This window comes from Hippoglossus hippoglossus, chromosome 8, assembly GCF_009819705.1.
Source record: "Hippoglossus hippoglossus isolate fHipHip1 chromosome 8, fHipHip1.pri, whole genome shotgun sequence".
Taxonomy (NCBI): Eukaryota; Metazoa; Chordata; class Actinopteri; order Pleuronectiformes; family Pleuronectidae; genus Hippoglossus; species Hippoglossus hippoglossus.
This window is the reverse complement of record NC_047158.1, coordinates 19,130,522-19,139,572: the sequence shown is the minus strand read 5'-3', so window position 1 is coordinate 19,139,572 and position 9,051 is coordinate 19,130,522. Positions and strand designations below refer to the sequence as shown.

At 45.4% G+C, this 9,051-nt stretch overlaps 1 protein-coding gene across 2 annotated transcripts in view; it reads left to right on the top strand.

Annotated features, from left to right (window-relative positions):
• Nucleotides 1–6,293: 6,293 nt before the first annotated feature.
• LOC117766396 (protein shisa-8) overlaps nt 6,294–9,051 on the top strand; it is a 71,883-nt gene continuing 69,125 nt past the window's right edge. The window contains exons 1-2 of one of the 2 annotated variants that reach the window (XM_034593389.1): nt 6,294–7,356; nt 7,549–8,694. The gene's annotated coding sequence lies outside the window, so the exon portion shown is untranslated. The remainder of the gene's footprint in view (nt 7,357–7,548; nt 8,695–9,051) is intronic. The other variant, XM_034593390.1, reaches the window with a different exon arrangement.

The window sequence follows — 9,051 nt, the reverse complement described above, 5'->3', positions numbered from 1 at the left end:
ACAACCACCAAGAAATCTGACTCTAGATGAGACAAACACACACAAAACTACAACCAAGAGACACACAACAAAAGCAGAGCAACACAAAACAGACATAACAATAATTCCCCTGGAGGGTTTGTTTCAGAATCCACACCTGATGTTTATACACCTCCTTACTTCTTATGTTTCCCATATCACCACCTCCGCCTTTCCTTGTTCACCTTCGGGCGACCTTTCTGTCTATCTTCCTCTCTCACACACAAACTCTTCCTACATCTCTCTCCATCCTGTCTCACTTTCTGAGGCACAAGTGAGGACAGATCTCATCTCTGACTGGCTGATTGAGTTACTGCGGCTCGTTCCCTGTTGACACACACACACACACACACACAGACACACACAGACACACACACAGTGGATGGCTTTGCGGGGGAACTGAGGCTGCATCAGGATGAAACCGAGACAGACAGTTAATAAAACCATGGACCTCCCACAGAGACGCAGTGGGATAATCCTCTGTTGACGTGGACTGGATGACTGCACGACTACTTAGCCGGTGGCACCTTGGGCCGATGGCGGTCTGGTTGGCTGATCGGTTGCTGTCTCTAAACATTTTCTGCAGTTATTCCACATGTAGCACATTTCCAAACGAGTAGTTTCTCACCTGCAGGAATTAGTAGCTTGCTTCTGTGCACCATAATGACCACAGACCATAAACTGACAGATGTCCACTTCCTCCCGCTGTCCAGAAATCAAGCCAAACTATCCTGGATGCACAATCTTGTGCTTTTGGAGCCAGGGTCTGTGCAGGATGGAGCCGCGGCATCCAGCCAGACAACCAATCACGAGTCAGTCTCAGCTGTCAATTCCACTTCTACTGGTTTTTGCTGCCTTCCCTGGTTCTCACGTCTCCCTGTTGCTCCGTCTGCACCGTCAGTCTGGAAGAGCCCGAATACAGGTGAACTGTTTTTGACTTTTTGGTGCATCTGAGTCCTTAATGGGATTACGCCAAAGCCCCCATAAGTGTTGAGATATCACCGGTTGACATTTGTCATTTTGATTTAGCGTCAAGCTTCCAGGAGCAAACTTTCAGAAGTCAGAATCGGATCATGAGCTGCCCCGAGTCTTGAAAACATTTTTCCGGGCTTAATGGCTGATGGGTAGAGCTGAAATGTTGGCAGATAAACTTCGTCTCCTGTTTACAGTCATCAAACTAAATGTCTGTTTGCATCGCTGACTGGAAAAACTGGATTCCGCTGGTTAACAATCGGCTAAAAGGAACCATCAATACTTAAGTACATTAGCATCAGTCATCGATCTGCCCTTGGAAGGGTGTTTTGTGTGGGGGTGCAAAAACAGACCAGACATAATATGCATCCTGTAGATTCACAGAGTATGACATTACTCCAAAGTTATCCCCTCCAAAATAAACCTGAAAAGTCCCCAACAGGAAATCCAAGACTCCCAATAGATTATCCTTTTTCTGTCTCACTCAAACTGACCCACATTGTCTTACAGCGAGGTTAGAGCCCGGCTCTCCTTTCACTACGGGGCCAGTTCTGTTTTTGCTCTGATGTGAGGAGGAGACAGGGTGAGCTCTCCGGGCACTTTCTGACTGGAGAAGAGGGAAAGTCGAGAAGGTTACAGACAAAGAGGGATCACAGTGTAGAAAAGGGAATTAGACCCAGATGAGGTTTTATCCGCCAATGAAACTCTGCGTATAAAGAGAGAGCTGAAACGACGACAGCTGGGGGACATCTTTAATCCACCGGTGGGAGAGTGTGTCACCTTCGAGAAGTTTTAGTTTTTATATTTCGCCTTTTTGAAAAGATTAGACTCAAATCTGCATCTGTAGATTTGAGTCAGATGCATATCTTTACATGTGAGTTTCATCCTAATGCACTGAGCCACAAATCAGTGGCACTTACATACATCAAACTTTCAAGGTTTATACCTGTTCTATAAGCTGAAAGATTTTACCGAGGGGTTTGTTCATATATCATTCATATTCTGATCTATACTTTATAACAAGTTATTTCTAAAACATGATATTATTGATGTTTTTCATAGCTGTCGATGATATTGTTTGCTCGACAGAGTGATTTAAAGAAATGTGCAGAATCCCCTCTGTAAAAACATTTGACTCTAATACCTGAACAAAATGAAACAAAATCTTTAACCTAGTAATAAATCGACACTTCAGAATTTTCTTTTGTAATTTATGAAAAGATTTGGGCATATTTTGTTAGATTATGCATCATTTGAGTTATTATGTTTTTGGTTTATCCGTCCATCCCATTCTTGTAAACACAATATCAACACATTGATGGAGTTTTTCCAAATGTGACAACGTTCATTCTTACTCAAGGATGAATCCTTCAAAATTTGAAGGGTTTAAATTTTGACCTGATTAGATTTCACTGGTCAAAGGTCAAAGGTCATGGAAAACTATTCTGTAAAAACAAATATGGCTTCTGGTTGGTGAAGGTAAACAACCTCAGAGCAGTAATTCTAGTTCCTTGCTCACCTGTAGAGTTTCGTCTTTAGGGCGAACAACTCAGCCGTTAAAGAACAACCTGTGTCCCTGCAGTGCAGCAGTGCCCAGGTGCGTATCAGGGTCGGGTGTGTGTGTGTGTGCGTGTGTGTGTGTGTGTGTGTGTGTGTGTGTGTGTGTGTGTGTGTGTGTGTGTGTGTGTGTGTGTGTGTGTGTGTGTGTGTGTGTGTGTGTGTGTGTGTGTGTGTGTGTGTGTGTGTGTGTGTGTAAGATGCAGTTGTGCTAATTGTGAATAGAAAAGAAAGCTTATAGATGACATCCTACAATCACTTGATCTTTTTCTTTCACTCCTTGCTTTGTTTGATTTCATCTCTCTTCTAATTCCATCATTTATTTTATTTCTTTTGCAGTTTTTACTTTCTCCTAAATTATTGCTGCTTCCATCCCATATTTCACGTCCCCCTTTAACCCCCTTTTTCCTCTGAGTTCTGTCACGGCCTTGTCTGACATACCCTGACGTACCTCCACCCTTCTTTCTCCACCCTGAACTCATCTATAGTGAGTGACAGTCAGAGAGCACAGGAACCACGAGCGGCTGTAGAGAGCGAGCGGAAGTGAAAGGGAGCGAGAAAAAGCCACGAGGCAAATTGGAGCGAGAGTGACAGGTGTGGTGTGGTGTGGCCCATACGCTGCGATCTGAGAGACACGTGAGATAGTTTGACGAGAGGATTTGAAGACGAGGGGAGAAATGTAGACAGGCCGAGGAAAGGATGGAGCGGAGGTAAAGGGGGGGTGCGGTTGAAGGTGGCGGCAGGTGACAGAGATGAAAACAAAGATTGAGGCTGACTTTGAGGAAACGTATTTACCCTCCTTGGGTTTTCTAGTAAAGTTAAAAGCAAGACGGAGATCAGAAGGAAAGGAGACGAGTGCCAGGGAAGGCGGAGAGAGGCAAGAGGAGAGGACACTATGTCCAGATTTGAACAGTGTAATTAAGTGAAACAGTTTAATATTCAGACTATTAACCTTATTCTGAATAAGACATTACTCTGATTATAATGCTCACATCAGCTGCTAATAGAATATTCCAATCATATCCTTGTTACCGGTTACAAAGTGTGACTATGCTCACGTCCACTATGTCATCAGCCGACATTCCCACCAGAATATTAAAACCCCCACCTGGAATGCTGGGAAAACTCCAGTAGTAAAGTATAATGCGATTAAGACGTATACATGTGTACATATTGTTGGAATACTCCACCTGTCCTACTTTAACTATTGTAAGAAATAAACATATAGGAAAAGCACTAATCACGGAAATTCGTAATTAGAAATTAATTAAATGACCACAGACGATAAAATGCTGGTGTCGATAAGTCCTCCATATTTCTACTATAATTATGAGCTGCTAATTGGGGAAAAAAATTAATTTAAACCCTTAAAAAGCAAATGATAAGAGGCCTAATTGGTAATAGAAGACTATTCAGTCTAGACTGCTGATGTAAGTCCACTTGGCTAAAGAGAGCGAGAGGAGAGGAGAGGAGAGGAGAGCGAGAGGAGAGGAGAGGAGAGGAGAGGAGAGGAGTGGAGAGGAGAGGAGAGGAGAGGAGAGGAGAGGAGATGATGTGTGCTATTAGACCACAGCCAAGCACCGAGAGAAAGGGGAGATTGAAATGATTTAAGACAGATCTCCCATTCAATCTGTTCTCTCCCCCAGGACTTCTCCTCCCATCCCTTTCTGCCTCTCCATCTTTTCTCATCCCTCCTTCCTTCCCATTTCGCTTTTCAGCCAACACCCTCTGCTCCCATGTCGCACCGCGCGCCTTCCTGAGCGCTGAGATGCGGCGACTTGTGCGTTTGATGCTGCATAGACCTGTCTTCATTCACAGCAACTTTGATATCTTCTCTTTTTGTAAACGAATGGCCTATTTTCCATTGGTAGAAAAAAAAAGCCTCTTTAATGTCAGACTGGGTGAAAAGGGAGGAGATGGGGGAGGGTGGGGGGGGGGGGGGGGGGGGGGGGGGGGATTAGCTCATTTGTGGCACATCGCATAGCTTTGGTGTGAAGTGTGTATCTGGCACGGTCGTTTGTGTGCATGTTGTAAACGTGCACGTATGTGTTTTTCTTGACACAAGTCCTGACGCACTGTGCCAGAGAATTTAGCCTGAGAGGTTTGGACAGAGTACAAACAGTGAGCAAAGAGGAGCCGCAGGAGAAATACCACAACAAAAGAAATGTGGCTCAGACACACGCAGGTTCATATTGTGTGTGTGTGTGTATGTGTGTGTGTGTGAGAGAGAGAGAGAGAGAGTGGAAATGAAAACTGAGAGAGGGGAATCAGAGAGATTAAAAAGAGAGATGGTGGCAGGGAAAGGAAAAAATGAGAATATAATTTCAGCCCCTTAAAAAAACAGAATTAAATATATGAACAAAGCAGCTCAGTTTGCTCATGAGCGCCCAGGTCATAGTCAGACCCCGGAGGCACTACTCCTTATTGTTGCCAAGGAGGAGGACTTTGTTTGTTTGATTGTCAGCAGGATTATGCAAAAAACGACTCGATCCGTGGATGCAGGAGTGATATGATTGTTTACAATTTGGTGCAGCGTGATTGAATTTAACGGGACGATGGGGCCTTGGCAGAGTTCTGCTCCACTGAGGGATGTTCTAGTTATCCTGGTGTTTGATCTGTAGAGAAGGTGAAATGTAAAAACTGAACATTGTTGTGTTACATCAACGTTTCTTGTTGATTTCTCAGAGAATAATTCATGGATCTTGATGAAGAAAGCCGTGTTTCGGGGACTGATACATGTGAGTGGGTGCCGATCCAACTAAAAATCTGGATCAATACTGAATTTAGATGTGGTTTCATCGGGGAACTGTTGCTCTTGGTGGAGGTGTGTGCTCATACTGAGTGCTCTACTAGTCACACTGGAATTCTCTCTCTCTCTCTCTCTCTCTCTCTCTCTCTCTCTCTCTCTCTCTCTGAATAATAATCCCTCCCTTTTCTCTCTGTTAAACCTCTATAGGTCTAATATGTCACTTTCCCTTCAGAGAGCTTTTCTTTATTTTCCTCCATATTGTCATCACTTACTTATTATCTCTTTTCCCGCACTTCCTACTACCCCTCCGTCACTTCCCATTCCACTTGCTATCCTTATGTTTCTTAATCCCCCCTCCCTTCCCTGTAATAATTCTCCTCTTTCCCTCTCCCTGCTTCTCTCTGTCAAGCTCCCTCTCTTTCTCCCCCTCTCTTTGGCAGCCGCTCCGCTGTCCTCTCCTCTCCTCTCCTCCCCTCCCTCTCTTCCTCCTTCCCTCCTCCTCCTCTCCATGCATCCATCCCTTTCCTCTCCCTCTCTCTCTCTCTGTTTCCCTCCCTCCCTCAATCAGCACTGCAGCACCACACATGTTCCAGACACGCTCACGCTCACAAAGACGAAGATGTGCAGGGGAATTAGCTCAGTAATTACACGCAAGCAGAAATAGGAGACACACGTGCATGCACAAAAAAAAACATGCCTCACACATGCTACTGCTCTGTCAGCACTAATGCTCTCATTTGTGGGGCTGACTGGCGTTTTGGGATTGAAGCACAGAAGAGCTGGAAGCAGGGAGTCAGGGAGAAGATGAGAAGATGAGATGAGATGAGATGAGGATAGAATCTCCAAAATAATGGCAGAGCAGAAAAAAGACAGGTGGGGGGGAGGCAGCCAAAGAAAACTGAAAAGGTTAGACAGACAGGACGTAAACAGAGATGAACAGATAAAAAAAAAAAAGAGTAAGAACTGGGGTCGGAGATGGAGAGAACAGGAAGGAGAAAGGACAGGGAGACATCGTGAGGAGCAGAAACAGAAAACACAAAACTGAGAGGAGAGAGTGTCAGTGACACATGATGATGGAGAGAGGAGGAGAGTGAAAGCGAGAGTCAGCAAGTGCTCATTTACCCACAAAGGATGAGTGTGTGAGAGGAAGGGGAAAGGGAGGAGTGAGCGAGAGAGGGAGGGAGGAGTGAGCTGGGAGAGGGAGGAGAGAGAGAGAGAGAGAGAGAGAGAGAGAGAGAGAGAGTGTGTGTGTGTGTGTCTGTTTGTGTGTGTGTGAGAGAGAGACATTGTCATCCAGTCCTGCCGGAGAACAGCAGCAGCAGCGAGAGCAGCAGCAGCAGCAGGAGCCGACGAGATTCAGACGCACTGAGCAGAGCGAGGGAATACGAGGAATACACACTGACGAAGAACAACAGCAACAAAGGGGGAGGATGGAATAAAACAAAAAAACTGAAAAAGCATTTTACTGCTTCTTCCACCCTCTTCTGTTTGGAGCATCCCACAAGCAGAGCACCAGTGAAAACACATACATATGATATATATATAAAATTCCTATACATATATATCAAATTATGCCTGTTTTCAAAGAAGCTGCAGCCGGACATGGACTGAATTGACAGCAGAGTGAATCCATTGCATGAAAAAAATTGGGAGATAATATGCAGCATTTTGCTTAAAAACTGTTGCATATTAATGCTTTGAGATTTTTTTTTCTTGGTTTTTTTTTTTTTAAAGCTAAAACTGGCAAGTGAGTTGTTGAGGCAACATCATCAACAACAACAACAACAACAAAGAGCAGCTGCTGCAGACAGTCCCACGTTTCCAAACGGGGGCTTCTCTTGAAAAAACAGGACATTTTTTGATCTGCCCTCGGTGCCACACGGCTGCTGCGTGGCTGTCGCATCTCCACTTGTCTCTGTCGTCCGCTCGGGCTCACGGGGGAGCATTATTCCCCGCTATAGGCTTGTGCAAGTGCATCGCTGAAAGTGCAGAGGGCAATCCACAGGCACTCTGACCCCCCCGAGCTGATATTTCCTCAGGGCATGAGAGCAGAGGGTGAGGTAAGTAGAAAAAGAGGCAGGGAGCTCAAAGAGAGGATAGATAGGGATTGAGATCATAGTGTAAAAAAAAAAGCCAAAAGCAAAGCCCAGGAAAGAGAAGGAGAAACCATCAAAGAACAATCCGTTAAACAGGACCCTCCACTCTGGTTTAGTAATTCCACCGCTTTTCTCTTTTTTTTTTTTTTTTTACAGCTTCTGTTGGATGCAGCAGCACCAAGACATTTAGATTAGAGATTCAGTATCAGCACATCAGCCCTCCCCTTCCTCTCTCTTTCTCCTCCCCTCAGTCTTCTGAGCACTTGTAGGGCAGGACCGAGCAGGGCTGATAGACAGAGTGCCCGGCTGGTGTCCTGGGTCCGCTCGAGACCCCGGGATCCACAGGGGGAGAGGAGGGGGTTTCAGTGGAGTGTGCACGGAGAGCGGCGGCGGCGGCAGCAGTAGGAGCCCTGCAAACGCCGAGCACCAAAAAGCCATTGGACTCCTTGGGTGTTGCTTAAAACCTGCAGAGTGACACTGACAGAGCACTGTCATCAGGGGGATTGGAGCTGATTGTGTGTGAGTGTGTGTGTGTGTGTGTGTGGTGTCTGTGTGTGCGCATGCATGAGAGAAAACACGCCTAAGGTGCAAGAGGAGACGCTTTTGGACTGGAATAGGATCTCTGGAGTCTGGAGGTGTGTTTTAAAGAGCAGCTGCTTTTACCTGTTGGCTGGAATTAGGAAGGAACTGTCCAACATAACCTTTTCAAAATAAAGGCTGAATATTTAATATCCCTCACAAAAGACCTCAGGAGCTGAGAGACTTGGAACCAAACTTCTCAAAGAGGGAGTCACGTTCACCAAAGTGGACCAAGGTGGCGGTGAAAAGATGCCCACCACAAAAATAAAAAAGCCTACTCTGAACAGTGCCACGGAGAGTAGGAGGATGATAGATGCGAGTTAAACTCTGAGAGGGAGAAGAGGAAAACACTGCACACTGGTTTCAGGCGTTTTCTTTTTTCTTTCCTGGACTTATTTGACTCCAGACTTGAGCATTAGAGTTGTGATCCACTCAGGAATACGAGTCCGTCTGCGGAGTCAAAAGCCTTTCATGTGGGAGCCTGTGACAATCTGTGAGTTTGAGAGGAATCTGCCTTCTTTCTCCGCCGTCAGGAACCCAGAGTTCTCTCCTTTCACGGATTACTCATCCACTCAGCATGGGAGCTTATTGCTAGAAATGCCAGAGGCAAGTCCATTCGTAGGTAACACGCCCTCCTAAACTGCGTTTCCCTCCAAGCCAGCGGATTTGGATTTGTCTTCAGCCGCCTCCGCTGTCTGCTTGTGACATATGGCTTTGTGAAAGGTGACATTTCCTGAATTTTAGAATATTTAATTGCTTTGTAACACACACACACACACACATATTCAGTCACACACACACACCTAGAGTAAATTGCCAGGGACTGTGATGTGTCTGTGCATGTGAGCTCCTGCCCACAAGGGACTCATTCACCCCCATTAGAAGCATGTTGAGATGAGAGATTGATTTCTTTCACTCACTTGTTTCTCTGCCCTTGGACGACAGTTTTCTGTAACTGTGCATTAACAACTCCCACAGCACTAATTAAAGGCTGTTTTATTTCTCTTCCAGGCATGAATATAGACTAAACTCCCTCTATTTGACCTCAGTGTTATCTTCAGTGTTTTCTAACAGATTGAT